The 11,913-nt window shown below is 41.9% G+C and overlaps 1 protein-coding gene across 2 annotated transcripts in view; it reads left to right on the top strand.

Annotated features, from left to right (window-relative positions):
* The first annotated feature begins 7,557 nt into the window (after positions 1 to 7,557).
* Nipbl (NIPBL cohesin loading factor) overlaps positions 7,558 to 11,913 on the top strand; it is a 167,182-nt gene continuing 162,826 nt past the window's right edge. For both annotated transcript variants that reach the window (XM_036206987.1, XM_036206988.1), the window contains exon 1: positions 7,558 to 8,704. The gene's annotated coding sequence lies outside the window, so the exon portion shown is untranslated. The remainder of the gene's footprint in view (positions 8,705 to 11,913) is intronic.

The following is an 11,913-nucleotide window of genomic DNA, read 5'->3' as shown; positions in this document are numbered from 1 at the left end:
TCCCTTTTTCGGTTGTGAGTTTAGTTAATTAAAGTCTGTATTAAATCTTTTTTTTTGGGGGGGGGGGTTTCGAGACAGGGTTTCTCCGCGTAGTTTTGGTGCCTGTCCTAGATCTCGCTCTGTAAACCAGGCTGGCCTCCTACTCATGAACTCATGGAGATCTGCCTGGCTCTGCCTCCCAAGTGCTGGGATTAAAGGCATGCATCACCACCACTTCCCAGTTTTAAATCATTAAGATAAATCTTATGTCTACTATGTATTCTGAAATAATGACAAAGTGACAACAATTATTCCATTAGACTTTGATATGCATTAAGCTTGCAATAAGGAAATGGTTCATAATAAAGTTGCCACTTTATTAATGTGCTTCCTAAAAGACTATTCTAGCAATTTTCCACATACAGAAGCATTATAAAATTTTAAAAATGGCTTTAAAAGGTTAGATTGTTCATACAATTCTTCAGCTCATACCCATCACAACCTGTAAGAAGGAGCCACATGTGCTTAAGTAGGAGTACCAGTTTGTTTCAGGTTTTTTGGTATCAGAGTCCTGTAGGAAGGGCATGAGTTTTCAGAATCATTTCATAATTAAAACAGACTTAATACCAGGACATACTAACAGTATAACAGAGCATTATAAGAGAATTGACTTCAAAATTCCCCACCAGTACTATCTCTAGTCCCATTGCTAAATGATCTCCTCCAAAGGACCATTTCCTCAGAACTGGTGGCACACATTTAATTTGTACAAATGTCCAAATTTTCAACGGCATTATTCACTGAATATAAGGCTTTGTCTACTTTATAATGAAGATTTTTATATGATATAGAAGTAGAAAACAGCTCAAGGAGCACATGTTTTAAGCGAATAAACATGGGTTACCATACATTTGGCTAGAAGTTGCCTGGACCCATTGTCTGAAACAGTTCAGACAGTGTTGCAGCCTTATATTGAGTAAGTGGCGAGGCTACCACAATTCAGTTCATTGTTCAGCTTGACAGTGTGAGTCTTTAAGTTGATTTTGACGCAGTTAGTTAAAACCCAGGTCTTAAAAGTTCTACTTGAAATAATAACAAACAGGTCATATCTATGAATTCAATATGTATCTACTTATTAGGCATTTTGAAGCTCCTAGGAGACATTAAAAGTTGACATATCACTCAGCTACACCTCCAAATAAATCCAGTACTGAGTTATTTGTTGTGTTTATAATGGATAATCCTCAATTTTCATAGTGAAAAAAATCACTTCATTGTAAAAATATTCTAGCAAAATGTATCCCTTAGCTGAAGTGTATATTTAAAGAAAAAAACAAATTTTTGATCCACTTATATGTATTTTTTAAATGTGTCTATTTAGAACTCTATTCCAACTTTAAATACAAAGTACTAAGAAATGTTGACTCTGACATCTGCAGAGCAATCTGCCACGGCTCTAAGTTGCTGGTTTCTGTCTCTCCATCAGACTCTAGTACTGTGATATCTCCACGTCTGTGTTTCTATTGACATCTCCTCTCCTTCGTGTTTGGTACTCTCTGCTTTGTTCCGATTCAGTTTCACCACCCAGAGTAAAAAGAAAAGCAGTATCTTGAAGTTTGCGCCTTTTACTTTCTTAGTTTAACATCTGGTTTTAAAAAGGTTATCTTCTGTTCTATTCTTCCTTGAGCTGTTTGTAATTGAACCAGAAGTGTAAGATTGCTCAACATAAGAATGTTTGGATCTTTAAATTTTTTTTCCCAATTTGCTTCCTATAAGGTAATTCTGATGTAACTCTGTCGCCTTTGTCCCTCTTTGATGGCTTTTCTACACTGGACTGAAACAGGACAGCTGCCACAACAGTTCAATGCAAAACAGGAAGTCACGTGGCCTTCCTAGCTTCCCTTTCAAGGCCAACTCACTCCCCCTGCTGGTGAGTGGCAGTATTCACAGTTCGCAGGGCATTATTAGTACATTGCTGAAAACAGAGAGAGAGAGCACATCGGCTTTGGTTCAACTGAATTATTTCTATGGTAAAATTTATGCTTAGCAACTTTTTTTTAAAAATGTAGGGTTTAATATACCTGTCACTTAAAGGAATCCGGCACTAGAAGTCTGAAAACACAATTCTGTCTTGGTTTAGTTTTTTAAACAGGTTCTTGATTTTAGCAGACTGACCTCTCAGATATGAAACCAATGCTTTTTAAATCTCTTAAGTAGACCACAACATAAAATACTGAAATCTATAGAGAGTAAGAGGAAAGAGTAATGAGATGCTTACATTTTATTAAAAATCTCAACATGACATAATCCTTACCTTCTTTGGGTTATATATTATTATTTCATTACATCTCTTAATTCTGTTCACAATTCTTGTAAGTTTCCCATTTTAAAATTCTATACACAATTTTAAGCATGTTTATTTAAATAAACAGAATAAACTGAGTAGCAAATCAAAGCTAACTATTTAAGAAGTTATTTGCTCATGCTATATAAAGAAACCTTATTGAATAGCTGTTTTTTGAATGGGGACAAGTTTCTATCATCTAAAAACATAACTTATTCTTATGGTAATTACTCTGTGAAAGACGGCATTTGGTTTTCTTATGAACAATAAAGGTATAAAAGTTAAGAGAAATCAGGAAGGAATGGAACAAAAACCTTACATTTGTCCCACACATTTATTATTTTGCTGTATTAAATGTTAGCTTACAAAATGCACCAAAATAGATTGGTAATAGCCTCTCATCTAATGAATACATCAGATGTAGATCCATCAGGAAAATACTTTTTTTGTACAGCTTGGATCATGATTGTCTTTATTTTTTAAACCAACATTTTTATTTCCTGCTCCTTACCCTGAAAATACCTTTCTGAAAAGAGCATCAAATCTCCTTTAAAATATTTAGTGTCTCTTCTACAATTCACAAACAAAAATCTGAACTTTGTTTTGTTTTAAAGAAACACAAAAAAGCATCCTCCTTTTTTTTATAGCTATAATTCACAGTAAGGAATATACTTTAAATGTACACACACATAAACAAGATAAATATTTATTTTAAAACACATGAACCAGGCAGTGGTGGGGCACGCGCTTAATCCCCAGCACTCAGGAGGCAGATCTCTGACTTGAGGCCAGCCAGAGCTACACAGAGAAACCCTGTCTCGAAAAACTAAAAACAAAAAAACATACACCTTTACCGTCTGTGATACGTTAGTTTTCCTACCTTCACTATTTTAAAGAAAGTACCTTCTAAGTTAATTTTACCATTTCACAGTAGTGCATAGCCAACAGTTTTGAACACTGTTCAAGAGCAGATGCTTTGATTACAATCTGGCCCACCTTGAAGAGCAGGGAAAGAGACTTTTAAAAGCTCCTCTCTTATCTACTGGAGATGCTTCAGATTTTAAACATCTTGCATTCTTCCTTCAGAGATAAAATCACCTTTAAACCACTGATTGTCTAGATAAGCTCAGTACTAAAGTACAACTATAGTGTAACTCTGTTCATATCCAGTATTTGTGTGGTTGCATGTAGATTATGCTTTCATGAAGGTTTATGACCTTAAGTAACTTATATTGAAATATTTCAGAAGTACATTTGGAAGGTGTAACTGGCTACCCTAGTTTGGGAACATAAAGCATAGCTATCTATACACACAAAAATAAACTGGTTAGGACTCATGATTATAAATGAATGACACTGACAATAAGATCTACAGATTAGTGAAAATTCTTAATTATAAGTTAGTAGGATTAGTGAAAAGATAAAGTTTATTCTTGAAAACTATGGGAAGTAAAAATGAATAAAAATGTCATAGGAGAAAACTCACTTCTAATAATTTTAGCAAAAAATAGATAAAGTACATCAAATGGGTTCCATAAATACTACCATAAATTTAATTAAGGCACTTACTTCAACAACATGAAATAAGGCGGGGTGAGGAGTACGCCTTTAATCCCAGCACTCCAGAGGCAGAGGCAGGTGGATCTCTGTGAGCATGAGGCCAGCTTACTCTACACAGAGAGCTCCTGGCTAGATCTACACAGTGAGACCCTGCCTCAAAAAGACAAAAACAAAAGACAGACACACAGAAACAAACCTGAAATGAAGCTGGAGAGATGGCTCAGCAGTTAAGGGTGCCTCCTGCTCTTCCAGAGGTTTGCTTCCCAGCACCCACAGTAATCCCCCCACCCCCGGCAGTACACAGCCTTACACTCCCTCTTCTGACTTCTGAGGGTACTCCCACCACACACACATAAATAACAACCCTTTTAACAAACCCACAGAAGCTAAAATAGTAATATATTTATAGAATGTTGTCATCTGACAATTTTAAATTCTACCCTCAAAATCGGCATCCTTAACTCTTCACCAAAGTTTAAGTCATCCTAAATGTAACTTAGTTATCTTAAATATGAGGTAATTTTGAATCTATTATAATCTACAAGACATACATATACTATTTGTTTTTTATTTGCTGTTTTCTCCCTCTTAAAAATGTGTTCCTATTAGAGATAAATATATAAATAAGGTTTACTGTCAGGTATAAATAGTGACAAGATAATTTTCTAAAAATCTTTTATTCTTATCACTTTAAGGCAAATTGCAACTATCTTGAAGATAAATATTCCTGAAAATATAAATTCATAAAAATTCATCAGCTTTACCAATGTGTCTGGCAATAACATCACAGTTAAAAATCCATCTAAAATATATCTCTGTAATTCACTGATCAAAAATACAAATGGGAATATACAAGAACATTCCTAGCAAATAACTGAGTCAAGAAACTCACTCTTTAACACAAGGTGCAAAAGTCAACTGGTTTTAGAGGTAAGTCACAAATGTAGAAGAAAAAACCCTAGTAGCCTGGAGGACTACAGGTGATGAGCAAACAGACAAGAAAATAACCTCACTGTCAGAGTAACTGAGTAATGACTCGGTTTGGAGCCATCGTGTGGTGATGCACACCAGTCAACTCAGCCTAGACAGGCTGAGACAAGAGGATGCAGGATTAGGCCAGCCTGCACTACATAGTGAGTGCCTGAGTCAAAACAACAAAGATTTTAAATTTAGGCAAGCAAAATACTAATTGATTCCATGAGGAAATACTCCTAAGCACTGAAATTATTTAATTCTGTAATCGGAAAAGCCTTCAAAGAGAGTGAGCCCTTGTCTGCCTTCATTCATTATTTTATATGAGGTGCCTAGCTAAGAGTTAATTAGCACCTAATAAATCTTCAATATGTTTTGAGGGAATAAATTAAAGTTATTAATTTTGGGTACTGGGGAGATTGCTCAGTTGGCAAAATACAAACCTGAGGAGCTGATGATTTGAGTCCCCAGCAAGCTGGACATGGTAGTGTACACGTGTAATAACAGCACTGGGGAAGCTCAGACAGGTGGATTCCTGGGGCTTTCAAACTAGCTAGTTTCTCCTAAGTCCCAGGGGAACGACACCTGGATTGACCTCTGTCTTCCACATGTACACACCCTCCCACATGGACATGCGCACACCAAATTATTTTTTTTAATTTAAGTTTGGATTGAACGCTGCAACCATGCCACGACTCTGTACCAACAGTCTATCAGCTGTCTGTCTTTACTGAGGCATGCAAAATTAGTAGCTCATCAGCAACATTCAAAAAAGCAGACAGGAAGATAATTGTGCTTCCATGAAGAAAATGAATTTTGAAACTGAATGAAAAACATTCTAAGCCATTTGTAAGTTACTTAAATCTGTTCTCAGATTAACACTGAGCAGATTGTTGACTGTACCAAATAATATTTAATTATTTATATTAATAGGATGTAAAATAGCTATTAAAACGGTATTCTTGTCCAAAAATTCTGCAAATGAAATATAAAAATTTAAACTATAACTAAAGCCTTTCCTATACAGCTTCCAGTTTACTTCCAGCTATACTTAATTTGGAAGACCTACTTTTCCTGCTACTAGGAAGTAAAATTTCCTACCTTTACAGTTTTCAAAAGTTATTTCCAATTAATTGGTATATCGAGCGCTACAATAAGGTAATTAAAGTAAATAAACACCAACCTCAGTGGTGAACACAACAAAACCAACTCGAAGCTCGCCCTCATCTTTCACAGAATCTTTACTTCAGAAAACGTAAAAATCAATCCCTCTAGCTTTTGCTTTGCTAAACAGCATAAATGAGGGGAACCAAACGTGGTTCTTTGCACAAAGCCTTTGAAACATACACCTTTTGGATCACAGGGGCACATGTTATGTGACCGGTAAATACTTGCTGAATGAACTTTTCTAGTAGTGCTGTATTTGAGCTGAGCCAACCACATTCCTAAGACTTCAGTTCAGGCAAAATAGTGTGTATTTTGCAAGAAAAAGGGCAGACAGGATTAAGGATGAAATTTTATGACTCATGAGAGCAAAATGAATTAGCCCACTATGGATAAGGTCACTTGATCAACAAATGCACTGGTCTCTGCCATGCCCTCTAGAGAAACCCCCAAACTGCCATCACCTTTATGAGCTTTCGAATGTCCAGAGGAGATCTTTGCCTGACCTCTAATAAACTTACCTCGGTTCCGACTATATATTTTCCTAGTTTTCACCATCTTTCATGAAAGTTCTTTCAGGTATATATGAGCTGATATTAAAGGGTAGAGTGCAGAAATGAGGAGAGAGGGTGCCACGGTGCGCGATGCATACATCACACCAGCGAAGCAAAGCTAAGCTTCATCTCCTGAAGCTGCCGGGCAAAGAGCCCGGAAGATAAAATGAGAATGAAGCCGCCAACCTGTAGGTAAAAGAAGCGATGGAGGCACCCAGGTGGCATCTGAGCAAAATCCTCAAGACGGGGCCAACTTTTCTGGATGCTCTGGGGAAAGACCGCAGAGGCGTGGCGAGACATAGTTCTATTTGCAAGGAGGCCAACTCGGGTTCCTTTCTTCCCCATTTCTTGCAGGACTCTTTGGGCCCTGACTTACTCCAGGGTCTGGAGAGCAGGAATGACAAAATCTTAAAACACTTGGCCCCCAGTGACTTCTAAAGCAACAGAATAACCTGTAGGTGAGCTGTCCCATACACTTCTAGCACCTCTGTACACATGCAAATAAACGACTGACGCTGACAACTTAATTCATTTAAAAAAGTAGCAAGTTTCCTCCAGAGTAAAAATCCGCTTACCTACTGGCACCTTTTACCCGAAGGATAGCCCCCTTTTAATTTATACAAACAAAACAAAACAGCAAACTCTGTAGCGATGGGAATTCCCTCTTGTTTTACAGTAAGACACTACAGACAGGCCCGGTACTGTAAGCATATTCACATTCTGTACTCCAGCCTTGTCCAACGCCTCTGAGTTTCAAGCATAAAGAGGAAAACGACGTTTGCAGTGCGCCGGTCCCCAGGCTCCGGTGCCCCGCGTCCGATGGCCTCGGCTCCACCCACACCTAGACCCGCCGCGCCGGAGCGACCCGCTCCTCGCTCGCACAGCGTCGCCTACAGGCCTTATCCCGACTATCCGGGATGAATCAAAACCACCGCCAAAAAAAAAAAAAAAAGAGGCAAGTCCAGCAGCACCCGCGTATTTCCAGAAATTAATGCACCACGATCACGATTCCAACTCAGCCAGGGTGGGAGCCTTCACCTCCGAGGATTGTGTTCTCCGCAGAAATAACACAGACAGACAGGGAGTCCCGGCGCTCCAAGGACGGGAGGCGTGCGATCCATCCACCGCGGCTGCAGGGACACCGTTTAAAAGGTGCACCGTCGGCATCCACCGGCTGGCCGCCCGAGCTCGGCTTCCCCGGGGCTGATGGCCGCCGAGTCAGGGCGCGCAGGGCGGCCTCCGCTCGCCGCCGTCCGCGGCGGCCTATGAGGCCCGGAGCGCCCGAGAGAGAGAGGGAACGAGAGCCGGGCCGCGGAGCCATCCTACCGGACCAGCGCCCGGTTGCTGTCGCCTTCAGGGGCGGGGAAAAACAAACAAACAAACAAACCCAAGCCGGGGAGAGCCGGCCACCCGAGCCGCGGGCGTAGACGGCGCCTCGCAGGAGCGACACCCCCAGGCAGCATCCACGGGCGTCCGGGGCAGGCCCGGGACGCGGAGAAGAACGGCCCCGCCGCCGCCGCCGCCGCCGCCGCCGAGCCCCCGGGCCCGCGGGAAGCGGGACGCTGAGGCCGAGCGGCGAGCCCGAGTGGCGGCGACGGCGGCGGCGGCGGTGGCGGAAGTGGAGTGGGGAAGAGGGGGTGGTTGTTAGTGTTTGGCGCCGGCGGAGGGAGTCATTCCTGCAGCTGCACTTCCGGTCGGCATTTTGTTCTGAGAGGGAGAGACGGAACGAGAGAGAGAGACACACACACACACACAGGGCTCCTTCCCCCCGCCCGCCCGCCCGCCCCCCCCCCCCTCCCTCCGTCGGTACCGACTCACCCGACACCACCAAGCCGCAGGGAGGGACGCCCCCGCCGGCAGGAGGATTGGTTCCTGGGCCCGCGGCGATGCCCCCCCGGTAGCTCGGGCCCCTGCTCGGGTGTTTGTGAGTGTTTCTATGTGGGAGAAGGAGGAGGAGGAGGAAGAAGCAGCAGCGATTTGTCTTCTCGGCTGGTCTCCCCCCGGCTCTACATGTTCCCTGCACTGAGGAGACGGAAGAGGAGCCGTAGCCACCCCCCCTCCCGGCCCGGATTATAGTCTCTCGCCACAGCGGCCTCGGCCTCCGCTTGGATTCAGACGCCGATTCGCCCAGGTAAATTCCTGCTCTTTATTTCGGCGGCGGCGGCGGCGGCGGCGGCGGCGGCGCCAGCGCCGGCGCCAGGTCCTCAGCGTTTCTCCTCCTCTCTCCCCTCCCCGCCGTTTCCTCAGCGGCCCCAGGTCTCTTCCACGGGCGAGTCGGAGAGTTCGCTCCTCTCCGGCGGCAGCCACCCTGGGTGGCGGCGCGGGTTTTGTACCCTCCTCCCGGGCCGGCTTTCGGTGACGGGGAGCGGGCTCCTGCCGGGCGGCCGGGGAGGCGTAGGCCCGGCGGAGAGTGCAGGCCGCGGGCCAGCGGAATCTACTTGAGCTCGGGGATTAGGAGAGCTCCGGGGCTGAGCGGAGCGACTGCTGGTCGGTGACAGGCCTCGCCCGGGAGAGGAGCCGTAGCTAGTGAGGAGGCGGAAACAATACAACTATCAGCAAATGTGCCCCGATCGTCCCCATATTTACAACTTTCCCGGTCCGGGAGTGGGGAACGTCCCAGTGAAACAAACAACCCCCCTTCTTCCCCCTGTGACCCCATGAAGGGAGGAAGTAGTTTCAGTTAGTGAAACAAATGTAAATACTCAGACACGGCTACAGTGGTAATTCTCTGCAAAACTTGTTTGGAGGTTGGAAAGTTAATAAAGACTCGTTTTCTCTGTAAAAGGATTAAACCGTCCGTATGTATATCTAATATAGAAAACCAGAGCGTACGTAGTAAGACACTGCACATCCGCGCCCAAGAGCTTTTATGTTGTTTGACAGTGTGTGTTGCACATGGACTTTATATTCAAAGATAAGTGTAAAGTACTTGACAGGTTTACTCTGCCACTTTATATTTGTATGTGTTATGTAAGGACAATTTTAAATGACTGTACGTAAAAACCCCCAGGTACTTGCTAGCCTAAGCGTGTGCAAGCATACAAAGAATTTGAAATGTTCTGAGCTTAGGCCGAGATAAGGATGAAACCTATTTTCTTTCAAAGGATAGAAGTTAAGTTACACTTGAAATCTTTGGGAGGTTTTAAAAAAAAAAAAAAAAACCACGTAGAAGGTGCTATCCTTTCTTGTCAGGGCAGATCTTCCTGAGGTCCCAGGATTGTCATTGGCTGTTTGTACCATGATGTTTGACTGTGTAATGAGCGAGGTGTCATTTTAATAGGTCAAATGTATCTGTAAATGCTGGAGGAAAATACCAGTTCTGTATCTGAACAAGTTCTAGTTCGCGAGTAAGTTATACATGTTGGGAGCTTGTTTGTGGCAGCTTCGGTGGTGGAAGTTGGTGTAAAATGGAAATACCTTGTTTAAAGTCGTCAGACTTACTAATGGCACAGGAAAAGAAATGTCCCGTTTGATATTTTGTTTCATAGTGGCTGATGGAAAACTCATTTGTTAAAAGGAAGCAACACTGTTCAGTAAAGTCCCTTGTTTTAATAGTAATGGTTTTAAATCTTGGTTTAGGTATTTTGTGTCTTGTATTTTTGTCACTGTAGATAGAAAAACTTTTCTGCGGATTATTTTTGATTTTAACATTCTGCTTTAAAAATTGCTCCACGTTTCCTGCAAACGTATGGATAAAAGGTAAAAAGAGTGAAGTTAATATAGCTGTCACGTACTAGGCATGTTTTTAATGCTATAAATCCGTGTAGTAGTCAGTAGCGTGTCCGTGATTTGTATTGGTCGGGGAGCAGTTTGAATTTTAAAAAGCCTGAAGCTCCTGCTGAGCCCCAATCCCGGCCTCCCTCCCTCCCACTAATCTCCCATTGCAGCCTTTGTGCTGCCCGCTCCTGGTCGACTCTGTTTGCTCCGGGGCCTCAGGCCTGCGGGGGTGAAGGGGGGTGCTGGTAGGGGTATGCCAGGAGAGAATGCTCAAGGGGGAAGACTTCCCGTCCTGAGAAAGCAGAGGTTTTGGGGTTTGGGGGCGGGGGCATGGAAAGGGTTGGGCAAAGGCGTCATTAAAATTTTTTGAAAGGCCTTGTGATTATCTCTTCAACAGTTATTAGATTAAAAAGGAACTGTGTGACAAGAGGTGAACTTATTTCCATGAAAGAGGATGGGGGAAAGAGTTCTCCTTGCCGAGTTTTCACAAACAGAAGCAACTTTACTTAGTTTCAGAAGTTACAGGGAGCCTCGTGCAGATGTTTGATTCAGTCTAGTAGATATCAGTGTATGTGAGTGACATGTTTTCATAAGTCTTTGGAATTAGATTACAGTTAGTATGTTCCTTTCTTTTTTATCCCAGACCTACATCTTTTATAACTTGTAAGTAATGTTCAGTTAGTGATGCTCTCATAAGATCTCGTACACATTTCTTTGAAGTATTTTGAAAATACATTTTGTTTGGTGCAGATATAGATTGTTTTTAAAGAAGAAAATTCAATTCTTGAACTTTATATTTTGGAAAATTTAGTTGGAGATAAGTTATCTTTCAAGAAGGATTATGGGTGGTCTATTGGAAGTCACCTGCATTGGTTGAGATATTCCCCAGTGACAAATCTGCTCCCCTTCCTCCCTTTAATTCAGTGAAAAGATACAACCGCTAAACATTCCAGTGATTGTATAACTCTAGTTACAGTATTTAGAGAAATAGTCTTACTATATACCACTGTGTTCCTAGTGTGCCTAACCTCAACTCTATGGCTTTCTGTTTTTCTTGAGTATGCAGTTACCAAGAACTTGTATAACTTGGAGAGAAAAATAACCTTAATGTAAATAAAGAAAATCTAGTAAACCAAAGTTAAAATTAAGTACATAACCACTCTCAGCATTTTAAGAAGTGTATTTGGGATGCTTTCTAACGCCATTCATCCCATTTGTTTACCGATGATAGTTGAATATACTTTTGAACCTGTATTACTGCTGCCTACGTTTAAGAGTGGTGTATTTGAAGAAAGATCAAGGCTTTTCAGTAGGGATGAAAAGTTAAGTTTTTACTCTGGTACTAAACAGTTTTGGTTCTGCATAGTAATTGTTATTACAATTTTAAATAGGAGCAGAGCTACACCAATTGATGTGTACAAGCTTCTTTATTTCAATCAGACTACCAAACTCAAAAATGTACTTTGAAGCCTTCCTAAATTAATTTCTTATTTAATTTTTATACTAATCTATCATCAGGCTGTCATAGAAACATTTGACATGTCTGTACTAGATTTTGACATACATAGCCTATTTTATTTTTACTTTCTCAGAATAAGACATAACAAAATTAAGTAAAAACTG

Source organism: Onychomys torridus, chromosome 15 (assembly GCF_903995425.1).
Source record: "Onychomys torridus chromosome 15, mOncTor1.1, whole genome shotgun sequence".
NCBI classification, from domain to species: domain Eukaryota; kingdom Metazoa; phylum Chordata; class Mammalia; order Rodentia; family Cricetidae; genus Onychomys; species Onychomys torridus.
This window is presented reverse-complemented; position numbering and strand designations above follow the sequence as displayed.